The sequence below is a fragment of the Coffea arabica genome, chromosome 5e (assembly GCF_036785885.1).
Source record: "Coffea arabica cultivar ET-39 chromosome 5e, Coffea Arabica ET-39 HiFi, whole genome shotgun sequence".
NCBI lineage: Eukaryota > Viridiplantae > Streptophyta > Magnoliopsida > Gentianales > Rubiaceae > Coffea > Coffea arabica.
The window spans coordinates 43,515,161-43,540,942 of NC_092318.1; the positions used below are offsets into that span (position 1 = coordinate 43,515,161).

Genomic DNA, 25,782 nt, shown 5'->3' on the forward strand with positions numbered 1-25,782 from the left:
TTTTTTTTTACGTTTTGCAAAATGCAACTATCAAGATTCGAACTCAAGACCTTTGTAATAAAGGACCAATGTAGTAACCATTGCACCATCACATCTTATTAGTTTTTTTTTGATAACTTATTTATATAAAACAAACACTCATATTTCTTTTTTTCATTTTTTTTACAAAATCTAATCATCTCATGGCTCTTTCTTTTTAATCTTCAACACACACACACACACACACACTCTCTCTCTCTTCTCTTTGTAATCAAACCACTTTATTTTTAATTTATTGATATTTTCTTCCATCTTTTAATTTTATTTTTGTCCATTAAATTGAAAAAGGTTAAAAAAGAATTATTTTTCTTTAGCCCAAATTATTTAATGCCACAACCACTCACTTTTATCTCATTTTTTATTTCTTATCAAGTTTGCATTTCTATTTTTGATTCTCTTGAGTTCTTTCGAACTCCAAAATTCCTTTTTTAAATTGCAATCTCTAAATCTCAAAACGTAAATTAAAATTTAAGTTCACAAAATCTAAATTCTCATAGACATGAATTTTGTATAATTTTAAAATATTATGATATTTTTGGGTTAGATCTAAGATTTTTTTGGTAGATATAATTGAAATTGAAATGAAATTTATTTGTTTTAACTTATAATTTAAAATTTTTATTTTTAAAAAATCAAGTTATTCAAAAATAGTAAACTTTTCATCATATAATGTATTAAATTAGTCCATTACATGTCTTATTTTGTGCATAAATATTTATATAAATTATTTTTTAAAAAATTCATTGAACCGATGTTGAACCGGTCCGACCGGTTGAATCTCGACCCTTTCACGTCACCGGTTCAATTAACGGTCCGGTTTTTAAAACATTGGTTTGTGGTGTGCTTTTCCTCACTGTATGGAGAAACAAGACCTTTGAAATCAGGTTATCTAACATTGTTAATATAGCATTAATTATTGCATCGTTAAGCCATCGTTAAGACTGTTAAATAAGATTAAATTCAATTAAAGTGATCAATTATACTTTGAACTTTAATGTATCTAATAGGACGTGATTCTTTATTTAAAGGTAATTTATATTTCTCTGATGGGTTGAAATTGGAATCTAAAAGATAATAGTAAAATTATCTATAAATAGGGTTATAAAACCCGAGTCACACGTATTCCTAAATAAGTTTATGTTTAGTGGATTTTTTTTTATTATATTAGTAGGTTTGGATGCATGATACATAATTTTTTTTCAAAATACAAATTTCTCTTTTGTATACGTAGCATGCATCCTATTTTACTTGTGTAAAAGAGTTTCTATAGAATAGAAAATATTAAATTTATAAAATTTGAAAAAAAATCATAAAAATTGAGATATTTGACGCTGGCTAGGCACTACAACCAACTTTTGAACCAAGAAAAACCAACCCCAAACGCAAAGCTAAATCACAAACGGAGGCAATAGAATCAAGTCATCGAGATCTGCAAACATGGCTATAGATTTTTTTTTTTTTTGGGACGTGCAAGACCGTCGAGCACTTTTAGCCGTCCCAATCAAACAAATTTTTTTTGGACATACAAGACCTTTGAGCATTTGTAGCCATTCCAATCAATTTTTTTTTTGGGACATACAAGACCTTTGACCATTTCGTTACTTGTGGTTTGGAAAAACTCTCACGTTGTTTATATTAATTTCAAAACTTGAAATCGACATCGTAAAGGTGTAAGGGCGAATCTTTTTGCCTTATATATCCTGAACAAGTTGCAAATATGAAGCAAAAGATTTAGGTCGGAAGAAAAAAACGTATGAAGCAGATGATTATGTAACGATTTGACATTAAAAAAATGCAGACATCTTCATACTGTGAGAAATGAGTAACTTTAGATTGAAAAAGAAAATTAGAAAAAATATTATATAGCGATTTTATATATACACAAGCCCCCGCTCCACATGGGCATCACTGATCTCTAAAGAAGCCCAACCCAGGCAACACCAAAAGGCCCCAACACCACTGCAATTCACAGAAGCAACAACATAACCGAATCACTGCAACTGTTCGTTACTGTTTACATAGGTACTGTTCGTTACTGTTTACATATTCATCCCCACTTTTACATAGGTAAGGTAAGATATATACTCTCTTTATAATTTTTTGGCTTATGTGTGTGTGTGTGTAGAATAAGCTTATTACATAGGTAGAATTTGAGCATTCAAATCCAATTTAAAATATTTGTTTTGAGCAAACAAGGACGGAGTTTAAATAATTGGACTTGGATATTGAGATTCTGACTTTGGTATGACATTATGATATCAGAACGAATCTTCCGTAGTCTCTGCATGAAATGGGATTGGATCAGAGGACGCAAAACCTAAAAAAGAAGGATAAATGTAATACCCCATCTCACGTCGAATAAGTTAGTGCTAAAACTAATACAATACACAAATAGAGTGTGAGCATTCAAATCTAATTTAAAATATCCATAATGAAAATCAAATAATTGGACTTGGCTGCTGAAAGTCAGGTCGCGTCTTGGGCATACGTGCCTAGGGCGTGACAGGACTCAGACTAATATATAAGCATCAAAGAACGGTCAAGGCCCCAAGCGGATGAAGAACCTCATATACTTACAAGTCTGAATATAAAAAACGGTTATCTTCAATATTCCAAACACTTTTATACCAACTGAAGCACATACCGTTGAAATCTAAACGGCAAGACACTCAATTTGGGTAGAGAAATGTCTCTGTTGTTGTTCAGGAAAATTGTCATTTTCTTGAATAAAATAGCAATATGAAGCAAGTTTAGATTACAAGAATCCTCTTAAACAGCCGTAGTATGAGACTGGTATGTAAATAACAAGGCAGCCTCTCCAAGTACGTACTCAAGCTATGTACATTTTACCTAGAACGACATTTTCCCTATTGCTACAGAGCTAGAAATAAGGGTGGCAATAGGGGTGTGGATTGGGGCGGGGCGGGGTCGGGGGAGGGAATTTTTTCCCCCGGTTTATAAATGGGGTAGGCCCTGCTCTATCCCTTACCCCGCCACTCGCTAATATATATATATATATATATATAAATAAAAAATATATATATAATTATATATTTAATATTTAATTTAATTAGTTACAAACTTATGATAATGATATTATTAGTTATATGTATTATATAATGTATATTATTATATGTAATATAATTAATTTTATCAATTATACTAATAATTATATATGTCTACTAATAGAAATTATTAATTAGTTATACTAAATTCCTAATTATATTTAATACAATAGCACTTTTTTCTCAAAAAAAGCACAACATAATAATGAATTAGTGATTGTATTTGTGCCAAAAGTGAAAACTTGACTACTTTAGTTGTATTTATTTCATCATGTTGGATTGTATTCAAATAACTTTTGTTTGATTATTTTTATGAGTTTCAATTGTAAAATTACAATAAATAATAACTTGGTGATGTGTTGATATTTTAGTACTTAATTATTTGCTAAAATTTAACTATAATAAATTATATAACAAACTTTTATTAGTCTCGCAGGTGCTCCTGCGAGGGAAACGGGCAGGTTGGGGCATAAAGCGAGAGCCGGAGGGAATTAGTAGGCAGCGGCACAAGGGTGGAGACTCATCCCCGCCCCCGTTGCCATCCTTAGCTAGAAAAGCTAGCATTTTATTCGTGGAAAACTAATTTCGAACCTTCGACGCATTGACAAAGATTAAGAAGGAAAGGGAAACAAGGAAAAAGTTCCATCATACAACGATCTGTAAAAGATTCTTTAAATTCAGCAATAGCCCACAAGTCCACAATCTAAGACCAAGAGTCGATGAGGTCCTTACTTACCATTTTTCACTTTCGCAGTTAAATTTCCTGCCGCAAGGCCCAGAAGCTTGTCAAATCCAACCTTGTTCTATCTTATCCTCTATTGTCTTTTATTAATACACAAGTAGGCTACTATTAAAAGGAGTGGGCGTCTATTAAACTCCAACTATATTTCAAAAAAAAAAATTGTTTGAGTCTTGCATTTTTTTGATAGAAAATAATTCAATCCTTCTCAGGATGTCATAATGTTTCTAATTTCAAACTTTGTAGAGGGATTTTTTTTCTTTTTTGTTTGGGAGCGTCCTCACGATCATCATAAATCATCTTCTTTTACAAATCTTTTCTTTTATATCCTTTTGTCACCCCAAGTCCCAAGTGAGCTATAAAAAAAAACCATTTACTAGGAGGCATTTTTAGAAAACATGTCCCGTCAAAGGCGTAATCTAACCATGTTAAAATTCAGAACTTTAAACAAACGCCTTTATTATTTGATTTTCCCCTCATAAAAAGTAGTCAAAATTTTAGGAGGATAAAATTAAGAAAATAAAAGATGATAAAAACTAATACACAAGCAAACCTTCTTTTCTACCTGAGCTTTTCCGAATAGTTGTATCATCTTTGTTGGAATAGAGAATACAAGAATGTTTTAAACTAAGATGCATGGAGCAACTTGAAGCAGATCTGAAAATTAAAATTGAAGAGAAAATCAGACTACCCAACGTTTTGTAATTAAGTAGCTTACTTTTAATGAAGCCTTTTTTTTTAGAACAAAAAATGGTTAGTATGCACATAGCCCTTGCTTACAGTTTATGACCCCTTGCAAAAAAAAAAAGGTTTATTTTAAAAAATCCAATAATTATGCAATGCAAGCTCATCAAGATTTCTTCAACTAGCAAAACTAGATTAGTTCATACAATGTTTGTAAAATTTCGAAGAAAAACTTGGAATTTTGAATCACTGAAATGATCAAGAAACTTTAATTCCACAAAGTGCGGCCTATGAATAAATTCACCGAACGCTTGAACACATCATGCTTTGAATTTTCCGCATCCCAAATCCAATCTCCCTCTTTTGTCTTTGCACATAATCGGAATCTGAAGAAGACGTGCAGGTGCATTGTTATGTAAAAAAAAGGTCTAAGCCCATATGAACATCAGGATTGAACTGTTGAGAGTTACAGAACGAAAGTCAAAACAAAAAAAAAATTGTCCCATTGGGTACCCAATTATTACTCAAATATTCCCATAAGTTGTTGGATATGTTTGAGATAATCCCATTCAATGCCTAATTCCCAATCTGTTAAGAGTCTATGGACATGGACAGGCCATTCGGACTTGAAATCAATTCGCATATGAATTGAGAATTATGCAGCTAAAATGGGAAAACACTTCAAGGACAGAAAACTATAGACCATGAAAAAAAGCTGATAACTAGTGCCGGTTACCTTCAAATGCTGGAAAACCAAAAAGCTTTTACCAAAGAAGTTGCTGAGACTAATGATGAGCTTCCAAACCAGGAAATTCCTTGAAACTTTCCCCTTTTTTCTGCTTCAACTTTTTGGACTGGTATTGATTAACATTGCAAGTAGAGAGATGAATGAATGAGGAAGCAGTCAAATTAGTGAGAGCGGATAAAAATTGAGAATTTGGCTTAGGTTCCAACGTCCAGAGATGTGGACGTGCAAGAAAAATGACAGGGAGATTATGAGATACATGTAAAATTTTTAAACATACATTTCTTTTGTGTCCTTTCCAGCCTAGCCTTTTCTATATATGGCATCATCAACTACGACTTGCTGAAGTATATGATCAGTAAAGAAAATTTATAGATATTAAATCAAGAGAAAAGAAAACAAAAAATCAAAGGTCAGCTTTCAAAATTTTCCATAAACTTATCTGTGACTTAAATAAGGCAAGAATCAGACTAGTCCAAGAGCATAATCGAAATCAAAACTGAACTGGTGTTTACCTTAGAGCTATGGTCAAGTAAAAGAGTAACTTTGGGTGATAATCACTTTTGATATGGTTATGTTCTGCAAAACCTGCCATGTGGATGTCCGAATAAGAGAAATACCTCATCATATTTTTTTTGGGTATATCTGACGGATGCCCAATAAACACCGGTTAAAATATAATTTAGGTGTTATATTATTGAAAGTATAAAATCAATTAGGAAAAATAAATAAATACAAGCGAGAATAGGTAAGATTAAATAGGAAAAATATGTGGATAGAAGAGATGATAATAATTGTTAATATGTGTATATACATAATAAGTTAGGTAAATTTTATGTATGTTAACCAGCATCCATTGGTTAACACTAGTTAGGAAAACCCTTTTTTTCACAAATTCAAATGATGTATATTATGATTTTGGAAAAGTTGAGTTTAGGAAATTTTATAGTTTGATTGAATTTCCTAATACACATGTGAAAAGTCATTGTATAGGAAAATTTCAACTTTAATTAATTTTCTTTCTTCATGGTCCTCCCTTCAATCCTCTCGATCTGCTCCACCTTCTTGTATGAATTCCGGTGGACTCTATTGACAATTTTGTTCAAGAATTGTGCAAGTTCTGACATATTTTTTTTACAAATTAATGATAGCAGTTTAATTTACAGTTCAATGCAACAATTCTTTAATTTACAAAGAAGAATTGTGTAATTTTGAAATGTTATTTGAGCAATAGAGGCTCACATGTTAATGCAAGTTTTTGGCCCAGAAACCTGTTCTTGGCCCAGAAAACCTACATACTGTTAATTGATCTTGATCGTTTGGCACTTTACCAAATCAATTATACTTTTTCCAAAATTAACACTTGAGGTACCTATTAGTCAAACCCAATAATTAATTAGTGGAAAAGGAAAAACCAATTTTTAGTGCGTGACTTCTTTGTCTGGCTTAGTAATAGTAGACAGAAAATATGATGACGTTTTACTTATTTCCATTCATAGTTTTTCTCTTTAGGATTTAGAGAATAGTTTGGGCTCTAGACTTGCCATCTTTTACTTTCTATCACGATGTTCATCTAATTATTTTGTCACATAATTTTACATGCGACGCTTTGAACTTAATTTGTGAATAAAACAGAGAACTGACGTAGAAAGTAGGATAAAGGATTTATAATCTGTAAATTGGCATCTTTTTCTTACTCTTTTATGGTGTAATTTTACATGTAACACTACAATCATTCAAAATTACCTCAATTTTCTGTGCTCCCAATTGAAAGAAAGGCATGCCTCCTCCAAAGTCCCAAACTACCCATAAGAAAGGCCACTTGGTGAGGGGCTTAGTAATGCTGTCCCACCAAAGGGGTATCCTTGGTATATAAGAACCCAGAGGTTAAGACCACGCCTTCGGTACTTGGGATTTCCCTAAAATCTACCAAGTTTGAATATCTCACTTAATTAAGTATGATTTCAATTTGGGCCATTTTGACACCGTCATTTTACTTGATAAGTTGGGTTTCTGTAATTTTTATGACAAATTGTTGTAGACTTTTGGTTTTTTGATAAAGTCATCAAATCTTTAAGCGTAAAAAAAAAAAAAAAAAAAAAAGAGGACGTGGAAAAACCAAAACACAAGCAAACCTTCTTTTCTTTTGAGGGTTGGGTCCAAATTACAAGCAACCATCTAATTTTGCGCATCCTAAACAAGAAGATAAATGCTAAAAAGGAAAAAGAGAGAAAAAAAAAAGGGAAAGGTTTTTGTTTAATTTAAAGCTTGTTTGCATTTCCTGCTTTGTCATACAGTTCAAGTTCCTCTAATGCCTTAAACAAATCCGAGTTAATAAGCGCGTGAGTATCATATCACCATGCTTCGCAGTAAAGTGATCACACATGCTTATAGTTGCCATTTGCCACTCTTTGTGAGTTGTGTTTAATTGCGAAGGATGGGAAATCTTGTTGCTAGAATGGTTCAGGTACTAAAAGTGATTGAGAAAATACGAGAGTCTATCATATTCTAAATGTAGATATTTAACTCTAGAAGGGATTCAAATATTATTCTGATCCTTCTTTAGCTAAAGAATTATCAGTGGAACTGGACATATAATTGCTTGAAATGGAAATCAGGGAAAAGCACATACGTAGAATGGTTTAAATTGATAGAGTGAGAAAACATTCTTGGAGTACAACATGATCAAAAATTTTGTCATATTACCCTAAACAGCTTTATCGATAATCAAGGAATAGTCACAAAAAACTGTATCACTGCAGCTTCCCCTCTTGCACTTGATAGGTAAGGGAGTTCACTAGAAATTAACAATGGAGGCACTTGGGAATTTGGCATTAGACAGAGGAAGGAGGTACGTGAATTTGGATGATAATCTTAGCAACTGTAATATAGCTAAGGAAGAAGTATGTACTGAAATGAAATTTGGCTTCAATCAACACTTGTTTTTGCAACATCACCTCTCTTGCAGCAGCAGTTTTGTGGCTACCTGATAAACAACACTTGATTAGTATAGTTAGAAACAAAAAGCAAACTCATCCATGATACTAACGCAAGTAAGATCATGGAAATTACATTAATGTAATTCTACTTCCTTCCTTCCAACTTATTGTGGCTCTCAATATGAAATTTGGAATTTAAACATTTGCAAACATATACACCCTGTAACATACGTAGAAAGCATCTTCAGAGAAGGGGAAAACAAGACAACTTTCAACAGCAAGAAATGGTGCAGTTCGTGGTTCAGCATTATAGGGAAGGTTGTCAGTAGAAGAAAACTTGAGCCTCACTAGAAATAGGAGAAAGACAGAGAACATGCAATAGCTTAAAATGAAAAAAGAAAATAACATAAAGAAATTTATAACGACTTTGAACTCAAAAATACATAAGAAAGAAAGAGAAACTAATGTACTTAAATCTATTTTCCCATCAGAACAACTCAAAAGGTGTTAGCAGTTTGCACCACAAGATAGTTAAAAAAAAAAAAAAGAAACCTTGAGCTCAATATGGAAAGTATTAATACGGATTCCTACACAATAGCAAATTCTATGCTAGTGGAGAAGTAGATCATTTTGGGGGGAAAAACCTCAAAGAAAGGGAGAAAACACGTACATGAGGACCAGTCAGGATTTTGATCAAACAAGTGGTCTTCAAATATCACATCACTCTGTGGTAAAGTATGGGGCAAGGTCATTTTTGGCACTAGGATTGTCCCACTCTAATGATTCCCACCATTCTTTATCTCCCCTGATTTTATGAAGAATGATGGGAAGAGATGGTGGTCCGTCAATGGTGGAAAGAAACGAAGGCAGCCTCTTTAAATTTGGACAATTAAATATTTCAATCTTATAGATTGATTCGCAGATCATGGCTGCCTTGCAAATGTTCTTCAGTTGTGGCAGGTTATCCAGACGCAACCGCCTCAATTTCGGAAGGATGACAGTGGCTGTGGCTCCTTCACTTGAAGTCAATTGGGTGCCTTCTCCTCCTCCTTGTCCTACTCCATTGCCATCTGTTGCTATCTCCTCCAGTCCTTCACAATCTTCAACTGTTAATGTTTCAAGCCTTTGAAGGTTCTGCAGCAACTGCACCGTGAATAGCTGCTTCATGTCATGACATCCATCAATCCAGAATATTTTAAGGGAAGAAAAGGTGCCAGCTGGAAGCAAATATGATGGTTCTGATTCTCCGTAAAAAAGACCAACCAGATTTGGCAACCTGTGGAGGCGTAGCCTTTTGAGACCACAAAGTGGACTAAAAGACGAGACTTCCAACTGATCACGTGGAGCAGCAGAGGACAATTGCCAGAGGAACTCTATTCCAACCGAATCCTTAATATCCAATCTAGATAAGTGGCTTAAATTTATAAAATTCTTAAAAACATCTGACAAGCACCTAATGCCCATGCCCTCACAATCCTCGATTATCAGACGTTCTATATCATCTGGCAGCTTGTTCGATCCTCTACCAAGCTTACACTGATGAAAATACAGTTGTTTCCCCTGGTATCGATATAAACTCGGATACTCAGTTAAGATGTCATTGATATAAACATGAATATAGTATTTTGGCCACCAAGTAATTTTATAGAAGTCCGTAAAAGCCAAACATCCTGTAAACCTTTCTAATTGGTTCAACACTTCTGGATCATTAAGTTGTGTCGTGCCATAGGATGGCAATAATAGCCACTGAAGACGGTGAAGTTGGGAAAATGTCCCTTTCGGTATTACTTTTCGTGTTAAACCCCAACACATGACCAAGTTGAGCGTTTCGAGATTGACCAGTGACTCCCAGCCTTCAGGAAAATCCTTAATCCCAGTTCCGGATAGATCCAAATCCCTCAACTGCTTGAGCTTTCCCAGTGGTGGCACAAATTGGAGGCCGCTACAATCCCCCAAAATCAGGGCAGTGAGATTCACCAAGTCTGAAACAGAATTAGGCAGCTTTGTTATACCTTCGCACGATTATAGATTCAAAACTTTAAGTCCACACATGTGCCGAAAGAATGAATCTGGGATTTCTTCTATGAAAACGTGAGAAAGAAGCAAGGTTGAGAACTTAGGACAATTTGGTGACCAGTCTGGTGGAATTTCTATTTTTATACGTGGAAATGTATCTGTATAGAAGGAGACTGCATGGAGATCTTGTGTCCACTCTTCTTGTTCCAGTGTTGTAACTTTTGAATGTTCCCGTCTTAAGCTTTTCACCAAGAATCGTGGTACATCATCTCTGCTGCTCTCTGGTTTGGAGTTTCCATGCGTGATCCTTAATGCCATGTCTCTGACCAAATCATGCATCTTCACACAGTCATCCTCTTCGGAATCATGCGTGATCAATCTAGATGTGAAAGGTGTAATCTGTAGTTTCGATATGTAATCTTTAGTTCCTTCCAGCAAGCAAACTCTAATCAGTTTGTTTAATATCGTGTGACCTTCATCAAATGCTTCTGACCTTGTGCCCCGTTTTGACATCAGCTCTGCCCAAATAAACAGCTCTATTAGTTCCTTTCTTCTCATATTCCGATCTTCCGGATAAAGACAGCAATACAAGAAGCAATTCCTTTCACGTTCTTTCAGGCGATTGAAACTCCATTCTAGGATTGGAAACACCTTTTCTTTCATCTCATCATGCCCTATTCCATCCAAGCCTGCCAATGCATTTCTCCACTCCTGGATGTCCGTCTTACCTCTCATGCTCCCAGCCACTACGATAATACCAAGAGGCAAACCATCACACCTTTCCACAACGGACTTGGCAATATCTTTCAAACCTCCATCAAGCACGGTCTCGCTGCCAAGTGTACGCTCGAACAAACCCCAAGCTTCCTCTGTGTCCAAAGTTTTCAACTCAAATTTGCTTTGGCATCGCATCCGGTTGCACACTTCTTCTGAGCGTGTAGTCAAAATCAGTCTGCAATTTCTTGCATCAATCCCTAAGCTGTCTAAACCAAAGTCTTCCCAAACATCATCCAACATGAGCAACCTACATTTTGTCGAATGCGTTGCGCAACCTACGTGCCCTTACTTTTTCATCATCCACGTTTGACAGATCGAGCCCTAAGCGTTTAGCAACGTCACCTTGCAGCCTTTTGATGCTAAAATCTTGGGAGACAGAAATCCAACAAACCTTGGATTGAGTATTCTCAAGGAGGTGATTATGGATGTGTTCCGCCAAAGTAGTCTTACCCACGCCACCCATCCCCCAGATCCCAATCCTTAAGATCTCATTGGTGTCCAACCACGCCGTGATTGTTTTCAGACCTTTGCGGAACGTTTCTCCAAATAATTCTGTTATCTCTCGTGGCTCACCTCTGCTCTCAAAAACCTCAAGGCAAAGCTCACCAAAATGATTACTTTCCTCAATAAGGCCTTGTACCTTTGCATCCATTTCCTCCACTCTATCCCCACCGCTACATGCATTTTTTAGAAGACAATCCTGTTCTATACTCGTTTTCAATGCACCGAATTCATTCTCTATTTTTCTTACGTCCCCAAACCAGTTCTCAACCTCCATTTTCCTTTTCTTAGTACCTGATCTTTCTGCATTTGTCACTTTCGACTCGAAGTCACTTTTCCTTGCGCTTAATCCTTGCAACTTCGTATCGAGCGATCTTAGGTTATCACGCAAATAGTACCACTTCTTTGCTTTTTCATATGTCAAATCCCAAATGCACTCCATTAATTTTCCAATGCACTCCATTACCTATCAAGTGACGAGAGAATCTCTAAAAATTCCAGTTATCTACCAATAACGTTGTTCAATAAAGGCAGCATAATAATCCATTGGAAAATTTTGAAACAGGGCATTTCCAAACTTAGTTTGACAAATTTGAACTCGGTGAGGACAATTAGCCGATTAATGTTGGATTCTACATAATGGTATCCTCAACTTCTTTTTGCATTTATTTTTGAATATGTGCATCATCAATGTTAAAGATGAAAAAGACTTTTTCTCATATTCAACTATTTATCAAATACAACTTTCTTGCGCTGAATGAAATGTTCTTGAAGTATACAGTAGTAATTTTATATTTTTTGGGTACAACATGATGTTTCTTCTCACTAATATAATTTTTCTTTTTCTTATTTGTGGCAAATGGTATCTTAATTACTTTTTAAAATTTTTTTGATAAATAAATTTTAGGTCAATTGGTGTGTATGTCGAATTACTCACCACTCATTCGACAAATAGCAAACGACAAAATAGTCCAATTAAAGGCCTCATAGAATTCAAGAATATATCAAACTGTAAGCTCATCTGTGATTCTTCCCATTGGCAAAAAAAATAAAATATTTACTACAATATGTGGAGAAATATCAATGTGATATGAAGAACCATGTGACATTTTTTTTCTTTTCTGTCGATTTTTAAATTTTGATTGTATCAAACCAAAAAATTTAAATGAAATAGGTAACAGGAGTTGCACCCTAATACATTATGTCTCAAATACATTATTTTAAGAAAGGAGAAAGAGGATGAAAAATAAGAAAAAAATGTCTCAAAACTTGAAAGGGAGGATGTTAATTAGCATGGAGTGCTCTAATACCTTCCCATTTGATAGGGAAGAAGAGCACATAAACACGGAGTCGTCCAATTTGGTGGGCTTAATTAAGCATGTTACTAAATGAATCCGGATTCGGTCCGATGAATTTGAATACCCATCGTGCTCGTTGATCCAATTTTGGTGGTTTTGAGATCCCGATTTGGATCAACTCATTCTGCCCAAGAATCGGCCCCACTACAGCCCTTTGTTTAGATCCAGGAAACCCACGAGGTCCTATTACTAGCCAATTTCATATTACTCTACGAATTTGCAAACGTATAATTAATTTAGGTACATCAAATATATTATTACAGAAAAGCACTTTCGAGTTCCAAGCTTTTGACCATTATCTCATTAATATGTCAAACGAATTTTTGCTAATTGACTATTCTATTTTTCCTATTAATATTACTCTATTTCATTTGGCCCTTGAAGACATTTTTAAACTCAAAAATTTTCTTGTTCTTTTTACAGATCTGTATATCTGAATTAATCAGGGGATCTTCATGATCGTTGATTATAAAGTATAACATCATGGTAAGCTCTGGAATTTAGCAAGCTAGTAGTCCATACATTCATCTTCTCTAAAGAATTGATAACAAAATTTTTGCACCTATAATAATATCCGAATTTCTTGCCAAAAGATGTCAATTACATAAAAAGTTTGAAGAGAGCACTCTATGTATTGAAAGGGCGAAAAAAAAGTGATCAAGATTTTTGGGCATTAGAAATCTAAATATACAACTACAAAAATTTACAAAATCAAGGTTGAATGTAACTTGAAATGAGAATAAGTTATCTTCAAGAAGTTGAGAACTACAAAACTATGCCAAAATATAAAAGTTTGTATTATATTTCGATCATTGCACCATTGATTTTGTGGTGTAAATTTATCCCACTTGATGCGGCTAACTATTTTTTTTTAGTGCATGATTCATCTGTTTAAAAATTTCATCAGGAAAATGCATGTTCTTTGTTTGTCCCAAAACAAAAAAGAAAAGAAGAGCTATGCACGAAAACCTACTTCATTAGCCTTTGGGTTAGATACCTTGTGTAATTTTTTATTTCATTAATTTTAATTTTGAGTACATCAAATTAAAGATCTAAACGAAATAGGTAATAAGAGCTGTACTCTAAAAAATGTCAGGATAAAAATGGCTCAAACACCTTTTTTTTCTCCAAAAAAAAGAAGAAGAAGAAGAAAATGTCTCAAAACATCCTACCTAGATAAAAATATGTCAACAATTTTTCCCTTTTTTTTTCCTTTTTTGAAAAAAAATTGAAAGGAAGGATGCTACAGTTCTACAGTAGACTACTCTCCTCATTTCATACGTGCATAAAACTCATAACGTGCTCTAAAACATTTAATTTGGTAGAAAGAAGTAGTCCAATTATGCTGATTCAATTATGCATTTTAGTAAATGAAACTGATATGCAACTTTTTTTTATAACAAAAAAATTGATATGCATCTGGTGTAAGAAAATTTTTATAAAAATTCAAGATTTTATGTAAAAGCTTATAAATTATAAGATTAAGGCCGAGATCCGTACATGTTTCCACACTCAATAGGATCAATTTACTCCTATAGATCCATCCTATGCCCAGATCTAGTTTTGTTAGTATTAGTTAGGTCCAGGTTTGGATCATCTGTCCTTTGTTACAAGTTTTTGCCAAGAACTGTCGATTATGTAAAAAGCTTGAACAAAGCACTCCGTGTGTTGAAAGAAGAACAAGTGACCAAGATGTTTGGGCCTTACAAATCTAACCATAACATGATGAAATGAGAAACAACTACAAAAATTTATAGTTTCAAGATCAAATATGATGTTATTGTACCTTGAAATCAGGACAAGTTTTCTTGAAAACTTGAAGAAGTTGAGAACCACTAGATCCTGTCAAAAAACAAAATGTTGTATTTTATTTCGGTCTCTCTTTCGCGACTATAATTGTTGAGTTTTGATGAAGAAATTATAATTGAATCAAGATGTTGGTGCCAAGCAAAGCTATTATAACATGGTGAAATAAGAGAAGAACTCCAACAGTGACTAAATTCCGATGGATATGATCTCATTATACCTGAAACTGACTAGAAAACTTGAGGAAGCTGAAAACCTTGAGACTGCCAAGATTATGTGTTATGATTGTTGAGTGTTGAGGAAAGGATGGTGAAAGTTGAACTAACAGCAGAGCAGACCACCAATGGCCTTACGGGTTCATGATAACGGGCCCTCGTGAAGGAAGTTCCGGGAGTGTCCAAAGAAAGGCTAGTGCAATTGTAATTGATTAAATGCCTCGATTATCAACCAATTTGTCTTTGCCTACCTTGCAAAGTATGAGATGCAACTCTGGCTACAAGTTAGGAATCCAAACGATTACACTTACAGATATATCCAAAGAATTGCACATATTTTTAAATCCAGAAAGTATATTGCAACTCTCTAGAGAGTTGCATCTACTTTTAAATCCAAAAAAAAAAATCTATTGAATACTGTACACTCTCTTCAAAGAATGTCAATTACGATTATTAAATGTCAAGATAGAGATAACTTTAACTTAAATACCATTGATTCCAATAGTATGTATATGTGTATTTATCCTTTTGCTTATACCATAAAATTGACACCAAAACTTGGATTTTGACTTAGATTCAACAAGATCTAATTGTAGGGATCCCAAAAAAAAATGATGATTGAGAAGATTGACAGGTTGTCGAAGCCTGTGCAATAATAAATACCTGCTCAAACTAAAAGTAATTTCTGTAGATAGTGGTGAGCAGGGTCGAATCCACAGGGACTGGGAGTAATCGTTTCTTTTCAAATTCACAGTGACAAAGGGGGGTGTTTTTATGCAGAAAGTGACAATCAAATAAATGCAAATAAAATCTAAGAAGCTACTAAAAATTAAATAATAAATTACTAAAATCAAATGAATGATAATTAAGGATCTAGCCAAGGAATAACTTCAGCAATGGTTCACCCAATTGATCATCGATAAGCAAAGGCAATTCCAATTATTTACTAATAAATAGGTTATAACTGCCAAACAAGCGATGACAGTCAACCCCTCCTTACTGTGTCGATGATTAAGGTACGCCCGTTAATCACTGCTCTAATTGAGAAATAATCCTAGGTACGCCCATAGAATTTAATTCCCCAATTGCCTTACGTATTAGAGGAGCCCTATTCTAATCAAATAACGCACTACCAGGGTTATTTTAGATTAGTCCGCGTATTCCCCTGACACACGTCTAATTATGCCAGTTATCACTATTTTGAGACAATTAAACAATTACGGATTTAACGTCCCAATTGACAATAGATTATCAAATTAACTAATTATCCGGATCCAAGACAATCAATTAATTGAACAATCATAAGCACTGTAACCAGGGAATATGCGAATATCAATAAATAAAAGCAAAAGATAAAATTAAATCGATCTCACAATTTTTGGGCGACCCAGAGCCTTCGTTGCTCCTTGACTAGAATTGGAAAATTAGTTCATAATTGCTGAACTAAACCCACCAGAAACTGTAGCGAAGGCTGAGGAAATCAATTGGAAAGCTGGGCGAATTCAATTCGTTTACTCAATAAAGAAAGAAAGCTACAAAGGGTAATTCATAGTCTTCCTTTGGTCTGACACCTCCAGAAGGAAAACGGCTACTCAATGCTCTCTTTAGAAGAAAAGTCAAAGTTCTAAAAACTAAGGAAATGGAGAAAACAAAGAGGACCCGCCATGCCAGAAGGACAAGCAACCAAAGAAAAGTAAAAAAACTAAAGCTTCCAAGTAGTCTCCTGCGCGGCGGCTTTGTGCGGCGCCCTCCCTTGCGGAGAGGACTCCGGAGGAAGAAGAAGCTCCCAACTCCAGCCCTTCGTTCCTCTTTTTAATGCTTTTGTCTTCGGCAATTACTAAAATGGGCACAAGTTTGCCTTTGCCAACAATGCCCCTGGGATAAGCTCTGTGCCTTAGACTCTTTTTCTGTTAAATTGGCACTTGTTATCAAATTTTCGTTCTACTCCCTGAAATAAATGCAAAATATCAAAAGTGAGTAGAATCTAGCAATTAATCTACAATAGGTCAGATAATAGGGAAAATTAATAATAAAATAAATGATAAAATTGCAACCTATCAATTCCCTCCACACCTAAACCATACTTGTCCTCAAGCATGAGAACAGCAGACAAGTACCAATATTTGATAGTGACTATTGCTCTATCTCACAAATTGCCAAGATACCAAAAAACAATAATCAAGCATCAGTGAATAAGATCCAAGAAATATCACTTTGGTTAGCTTCTAAACCACAAACTCCTCTAATTTCAGGTTAACTAATCTAAGAAAAAGGAATGACGCATAACATTTATCAGCAAATGGTCCAACTATTAACCAAAATTTCAACATTAAATCCATAATTCGGCAAGCTGACTTTTATTACACACTAACACAACCTTCACTTTTTTTTTTCACAATTTTTTTTCTACTTTTCTCTCTCTTTTTTTTTTTTGATTCTTTTTCTTTCCAGTAGTAACAAAAGACTTAGTCGCTAGCCATTTGAGCCTTTTGACGCGAACTCCAACATTGGCCAGATGAAGGAGCCCGGTTACTCAACTTCTATCGCCACGTGACCACGTACTCATAGGAATTACTACCTTTTGACGCGAGAATCAACACTTTTGGTGAAAATCCCCGGTTATTCGGTAGTAAATACTAGCGGAGTACAGTCAAGTTTATTCATAGCTAAAAATCACAAAAACTCAATATAACACAAAAACCAAAAGAAAACTTGCATCAGCTAGCCTCATTTTCAAACATGGAGAACTAAAGTTAATAACCGGACCAATTCACTAAAAATGCCAACAATCATTCCCTATGCCTAAGAAAGTTAACCAAAAATTATAAGAGTAAAACAATTATTGATATTCACCAAAGAGATGTTCTTGAATTCAACCACATTAACTTGATACCTTTTTATTATTAAAATTGGCAATAGTAGAAACAGAGACAATAATCCAACATCAAATCTTGGCATGCACTTACGAGCCAATCACTAAAAAGAAAAAAAAAATGAACGAGAGGTGGACGAATAACAAACTAAAAATAAAGAACTAGTATAGCTGTCCCCCCCACACCTAGATCCTACATTGTCCTCAATGGAGGGATTAAAGCAATTAAAGCGAAGAGTGCAACGAAACTTCCCTCACGAGTGGCCAAAGGATAGGAGGGAACAGTGGAAGGAAGCCGAGTTCTGAGACATCCTTGCCACTTGGCGGGTGATGTTCGTCATTCGTTCATCTACGTTGTGAACCTGTGCTTGTAAGTGGCGCCACTCACCATTGACGCCAATTATCACCCCAAACAACAAAAGACAGAATATCCAACAAAGATAGCAATCACCAACGCACATTCATAGTCACCGGTGTTCCCCAACTCAACAATTAAAAGCAAACACGGGCCACCCAAGCTTAAATATGGTCAACAAAGCAACAGTTGCACTCCAAAACTAACAACCAGCAATTATTATCAACAACTAGAAACTAGCAAGGTCACGTCAATAAGCACAGGGGCTACCCAAATCAGTCAGTCAACAAGCAAACTCGGGCCATCCATACTCTCAACAAATGCATTCTAAAATTTCAACAAATATCTCCAGAAATTTCAACAAATGCTATAGCAGATCAAAGCAGTAGTAAAGCAATAGCCCCAAGTATGTACTAATCCACCAGTTGGGAACCCCGGCCGCTGAGGTCACAAACAATGGTCCCAAAATAGCAATATTAACCAATCACCAGGATGTCTTCCATAATTAATAAATGCTACCAATCTCACAAGTAAAACAAGCGGCCAGATATTCCAATTCAACATGCAAAAGCAGAATCAAATCGCCCAAATGTCACTAGACAGTTGCAGTATTTCAGCTCACCCAAAATCCCAACAAATGGCTCCAGTTGGCCAATAAAAGTCGCAACTCAAAATTATTAATTTCAATGATAACAGCTCAGGGATTGGACAATGATCACTTGGTCAACTAAATAGAAGTATGCAATTGAGGTCCAATTACCTCACCAGTACCACTGGTGTAGTAAACTGTGGAAAAGAAATCACACACTACCACTAGCCGGCCACCGATAAACCAAAATAACAACTATCAATGCCAACAATTGAGAATTTCAACAATCAAAACACAGGCAGAGCTGCCGTCCTAATTAGCAAAAGAAAATTTCACAACACCAGCCCACCCAATGTAGTCAAATCGTAACAAGGGCCCCAATAATATGGCATACCAGTGACAGCATTTCAGAAATTGAACAATTACAACCCAATCACAAAACCTCAGCAGTTAACCAGGTGGCCAACCGGACGAAATGAAGAAATTAGGGGGGGCAACTTCCAATTACCTCCACCGTAGGTAGTAGCCAGACGAAATGGGACAATAGTGGGTGTCAGTTGTGCCGGAATCGCGTGAGGGGTTGCGGCGGTGTCGATGAAAACAGCGGCGGTCAACGGTGGAGCAGGAGCGAGCGGCGCGCTATGGAGGTGAAGATGGCGGTGGAGCGCGCAAGGTGGGCCGCGGCTGGCGACGGAGAGCCGCGCTCTGGTGGAGCGCTGGGGTCGCGGGCGGCGGCTGGTTGCGGACAGTGGAGGCGATGTGGTGGACGGCACTGCCTGGCGGACGGCGATGCGGGCTGGTGGAGGTCCGCTGAGTGGCGGCGGTGGACCAGAGAGAAGAGAGATGGGAGAGCTGCGGCGGTAGGCTGCTGCGTGATGGGGGTTGCGGCGCAAGTGGAAGGCGGGCAACAGAGAGGGAGCAGGGGAGGAAGAAAGAAGAAAGAAGAAAGAAGAAGAAGAAAGAAAGAAAAAAAAAGAAAGAAAGAAAAGAAGAAAAAGAAAATTTTTTTTTTTCTACGGAAATCAATTTTTTTTTTTAATTTTTTTTTTGAATTTTGGAAACTAAAGCTACGTTGATAAGAAAAATTTTCTTTGTTCTTTTTTTTTTTTTTTTTGAATCCTTACCTTTCCCGCGAACGTGACGCGGGCACGTCATGAGGGCAAGAGAGCTCTCAGAAGTTTCAGAATTTCTGATCGTGAGCTTCCTGCACGTCCCCATGCGGGCACGTCAAGAGGGCAGGAGAGCTCCCAGAAGTTTCAGAAATTTCTGATCGTGAGCTCCCTGCACATCACCACGCGGGCGCGTCATGACTGAAGGGCACCTATAAATCAGAAAAAACGAAAATTAACACCCAAAATCAGTCAAATTCAAGGAAAGCAGATTTAAACTATGACACGAAACCAATCAAGCAATTAAAAGAAACAATTGGGTTGCCTCCCAATGAGCGCCTTTCTTTAATGTCTTTTGCTCGACATGCTATGCTTGTTCACGGGGGATAAAATCTTGTGGCTCGTTTCAATGCTTCATCTTCAATATGATCCTGGTAACCCTCATAGATGGAGTAATCTTTGAGCACACGAGTTACGGGCTTCCATGGACTAGTAAATGGCGCTAAACAAGTCAACAATGATCTACATTCTCCACTCACTCCTCCACCACACGCATTCATCGGTTCAAGATATTTTTTCATTGCCACTCTTAACTTATTCCTGTCATGAAATTTCAAATTTTTTGGTATAATAAAATCAATTTCAGTAACAGGAATTGAAGAAGAGGAATTAGGAAAATATTGATTAAGAAGTGGAGGAGATGTCACCGCATTTGGAAATTGTTCACTGGATTCATTCACTTTAATAATTTGATGTTGGAGTCTCATGTCTTCCGCTTCAACTTCCTTTTCAACTGTATCTTTGGATCCTCCTTCTTGAGACTCTTGCAGTTCCATATCACTTGTCAGGATAATTGCACTCTCACCTTTCTTAGAGTCATTGATGGTCTGTGAGGGCAAGTCTGACATGAATGACGATTGTTGAGACTCTTGCAGCTGAAAACTCATTGGCCCCTCTTCATAATTAACGTTAGAGTTATCCCACCATCCTTGATCATACCGGTTTGAATAAGGGTCGTACCACGTTTGAGATCGAGGTGAAGAATCTCCAAATTTTTTTTTGAGATAGTCACTCAGATAGTCTTGATATTCGGGGCACATACCGGTTGAATGATCCCTGGCATAACAAATTTCACAGGTTGCAGCAGCCATTCTTTCTCTAACAGAGTTTAGTGCCTCTGCATATGCAGACCTCACAAAAAAACTAGCCTCATTGCCTTCCCCGGAAATAAAATCCAGTATATCACCAAAATACGGAGTGTAAGAAGCCATAAACTAAATAAAAAAATGTAAACAAGATGAATTGAAAAAGAAACAAATAACTAGCGCCAGTCCCCGGCAACGGCGCCAAAAATTGACAGGTTGTCGAAGCCTGTGCAATAATAAATACCTGCTCAAACTAAAAGTAATTTCTGTAGATAGTGGTGAGCAGGGTCGAATCCACAGGGACTGGGAGTAATCGTTTCTTTTCAAATTCACAGTGACAAAGGGGGGGTGTTTTTATGCAGAAAGTGACAATCAAATAAATGTAAATAAAATCTAAGAAGCTACTAAAAATTAAATAATAAATTACTAAAATCAAATGAATGATAATTAAGGATCTAGCCAAGGAATAACTTCAGCAATGGTTCACCCAATTGATCATCGATAAGCAAAGGCAATTCCAATTATTTACTAATAAATAGGTTATAACTGCCAAACAAGCGATGACAGTCAACCCCTCCTTACTGTGTCGATGATTAAGGTACGCCCGTTAATCACTGCTCTAATTGAGAAATAATCCTAGGTACGCCCATAGAATTTAATTCCCCAATTGCCTTACGTATTAGAGGAGCCCTATTCTAATCAAATAACGCACTACCAGGGTTATTTTAGATTAGCCCGCGTATTCCCCTGACACACGTCTAATTATGCCAGTTATCACTATTTTGAGACAATTAAACAATTACGGATTTAACGTCCCAATTGACAATAGATTATCAAATTAACTAATTATCCGGATCCAAGACAATCAATTAATTGAACAATCATAAGCACTGTAACCAGGGAATATGCGAATATCAATAAATAAAAGCAAAAGATAAAATTAAATCGATCTCACAATTTTTGGGCGACCCAGAGCCTTCGTTGCTCCTTGACTAGAATTGAAAAATTAGTTCATAATTGCTGAACTAAACCCACCAGAAATTGTAGCGAAGGCTGCGGAAATCAATTGGAAAGCTGGGTGAATTCAATTCGTTTACTCAATAAAGAAAGAAAGCTACAAAGGGTAATTCATAGTCTTCCTTTGGTCTGACACCTCCAGAAGGAAAACGGCTACTCAATGCTCTCTTTAGAAGAAAAGTCAAAGTTCTAAAAACTAAGGAAATGGAGAAAACAAAGAGGACCCGCCATGCCAGAAGGACAAGCAACCAAAGAAAAGTAAAAAAACTAAAGCTTCCAAGTAGTCTCCTGCGCGGCGGCTTTGTGCGGCGCCCTCCCTTGCGGAGAGGACTCCGGAGGAAGAAGAAGCTCCCAACTCCAGCCATTCGTTCTTCTTTTTAATGCTTTTGTCTTCGGCAATTACTAAAATAGGCACAAGTTTGCCTTTGCCAACAATGCCCCTGGGATAAGCTCTGTGCCTTAGACTCTTTTTCTGTTAAATTGGCACTTGTTATCAAATGTTCGTTCTACTCCCTGAAATAAATGCAAAATATCAAAAGTGAGTAGAATCTAGCAATTAATCTACAATAGGTCAGATAATAGGGAAAATTAATAATAAAATAAATGATAAAATTGCAACCTATCAAAGATTGAATTAATACATTCACAAACATATATGAGAGACTAAGCTAATTTATACACATAAGAATATGCTTGGGCTAATATATAAATATAAATAAATAAAGGGTAAATTACATTTTACCCTCCTGTGGTTTAGTGCTTTTTTACATAACTCCTTATGGTTTCAAAAACTATACATAATCCCCTCATAATTTGGATTAAAGTGTCAAAGTAACGGAAATAGTCATTCGTAACAGAACTTTCGAAAATGTCAAAATTACCCTTATAAATACATGACACACTAACCCCGTATGATTTTTATGTTTTACCATATAACTCCCTTATGGTTTAATGTTTTACTATATAACTCCCTTATGGTTTTCCAAATATACACATAACCCCTCTTGGTTAATAAATAATTTTCAACTTTACATAAGGATATTTTTGACATTTTAGGTGACTCCGTTACGAATGATCATTTCCGTCACATTGACACTTTAATTCAAACTATGAGGGGGTTATGTATAACTTTTGAAATCATAGGAGAGTTATGTAAAAAAATACTAAACCACAGGGGGGTAAATTAGAGTTTGCCCATAAATAAATACACACACACACACACACACACACACATATATATATATATATATATATATATATATATATATCATTATGGCCTAGATCCAGCCCATATACAGCTTCTGTTCACATTTTATCTTCTCCAAAAGTTAATAAGAATTTGCAACTATGATAAAATTCAATTTTCTTGCCCAGAAAATGCTAACAATGTGAAAAGCATGAAGAGAGCAATCGATGTTGAAACAAAAGGAAGTAATCTGTGATTTTTATGCCGCGAAAAGCTATATAAAACATGAATGCAGTGAGAAAAAACTTCAATATTACAAAATTAAGATGGAGTATGATATCCTTTTACCGTGCAATGTTGGACAACCAAAATTTTCCGGCCAACTTATCTTGAAGACGCTGGCACCCTGTCAATACACAAAAGTGTTATATTTTCGTCAGTTTTCACTACTAAGAAGCAGCTCCAAAAATATTGAATTAAGACTCCAACAATTGAACTAAGATTTTTGTGCCAAGTAAAGCAATTACGTACTTGATGAAATAAGAAACAATTCTGACAATTACAAAATTGTGATGGATGTGATCTCATTGTACCCGAAAGCAAGCTTGAGGAGGCTGAGAATCTTGAGACTGCCAAAAGCATGTACTTTTTTTTTTTTTTTTTTCTGTTTTTCCTTTGATTTACTACGAGTATGATTGTTGAGTATTGAGGAATTAATGATAAAAGTTGAACTAATAGGAGACCATGAGTGATTTTAAAGAGTTGAGCATTACAATATCTAAGTCAAGGTCTTCCTGCCCATTTCATATGCAAAAGGTCAAAAGATTAATATTTTTGCCACAATGTTGGTATAATTGATTGTTTTTATGGATTTTTTTTGGGCTATGCTTTTAGAGCACAGGATTTGGACAATTTTTGCTAGTGTTGGTATGAATAATTTTTTATATGGACTGTTGTTTTCGTTATACTTTTACAACGCAGGATTTAGATAATGTTCGAAATTCTTTCCAGCAAATGTCAATCATGTCAAAAGCTTGAGCAGAACTCCATGTGTTTAAAGAAGAACAAGTGATCAAGAATTTTGGGCCTCAGAAAGCTAAATATAACATGATGAAATGATAAACAACTACAAAAAATTTGCAAATTCAAGATCGAGTGTAAAATCATTGTACCTTGAAATCAGGATAGGTTATCTTGAAGAAATTGAGAACCGCAAGACTCTGCCAAAAGACAAAATTTTGTATTATATTTTGGTCTAGCTTTCACAAATACAAGGAATATGATGATTGAGTTTTGGTGACTGAATTATAATTGAATCAAGATTTTTATGCCATGTAAAGCTATTATAACATGATGAGATAAGAAGCAACTCCAAACATGTACAAATTCCAGATGGAAGTGATTTCACTGTAGTTGTACGTGAAATTGACAAGCGAACTCGAAGAAGCTGAAAACCTTGAAACTCTGCCAAATTGTATGTATTACGTCAATATTTTTTCTTTGTTTCTTTTGAGTTTCTCTACTTCTTGGAGTACATACATGGAGGAAGAGGGTAAAAGTTGAACTAATTGGAGACGTCAAGTGATTTAAAGGGTTCAGGATAACCAGCGGGCCCTTGTCCGGGAAACTTTCAGGAAAGTTAGAATAAAGGCCACTGAGATTGCAATGTTTAAAAAGCCAGTTAATTTTTTTGTTGGACAATCATGCATAGCTCGATTATCATGTTTAAAAAACTCTAAACCCCAAAAATCTCAGCCCCAAATAGTTAAATAAATTGAAATGCAATTTTATGTGGCTCCATCAAATGAACTACGTCTACGGGTAGAGGAGTAAACCATCAAATAACCTATATCTATGGATAAAGGAGTAGAATTTTTACTATGAAGAAGAGATTACAAAAGCCTTCTGCACCTGTGAAAACCTCTTTTTGTCTAGTGTGCTAACTAAAATTAATTTAAATCCACTTTATTTATAATTACACTGGGGAAGAATTCCTTTACGCTGACATATATGGTACTATCAGCGAAATTACATATATTTGGTCCTTTTCATTCTTCCGTGTAGCTTCTTAACTGGAACCCTGTGGTTCAATTGATGGTATTGTGGTTCATGACTTGCTAAAGTCAGTCAATGCAGAAGAGGTAAAACCAGTAAAAGCTTCTTTGAAGCTTTAAGCTCATGGAGCCCAAAACAGCGCGGGCTGGCGAATCATTTCGCACTAATAAAGTTATTGAAAACAACTGATTCTTTGCTTCGTCTTCCCGTCTTCCCATACCAAAGCTATAGTTGAGGGTTTAAGACAGAAAGTATGCAAAATCGTTCTCTATATCAAACAATTAGAAAAAGCATTTTGTCTACGCCTTCATTGCATTAGGACGCCAGGGAAAAGAGGCCTTCTTTTCAGCGAATATGCGAGACAACCTGTAATGCTTTACTTGTGTAAAGAGTGGCAAAGAACACTTTATCTATATTTTTGGACGCTTTTTCTACCCTAATCCCTTGTTAAATTAGCCCATCTTTCCATGGAGGCCGAAGGTAAATTCAATGATCGGCGATAAAGTGGAAATTGACAATACAAAATGTGCTTCTTTTCTTTTTTTGGTTCTTTCGCCGAAAGCGGGGATG

The 25,782-nt window shown here is 35.7% G+C and overlaps 1 pseudogene; it reads right to left on the reverse strand.

Annotated features, from left to right (window-relative positions):
• Positions 1-7,901: 7,901 nt before the first annotated feature.
• On the reverse strand, positions 7,902-24,801 carry LOC113743381 (disease resistance protein RFL1-like; annotated as a pseudogene).
• Between the last annotated feature and the right edge of the window lie 981 nt (positions 24,802-25,782).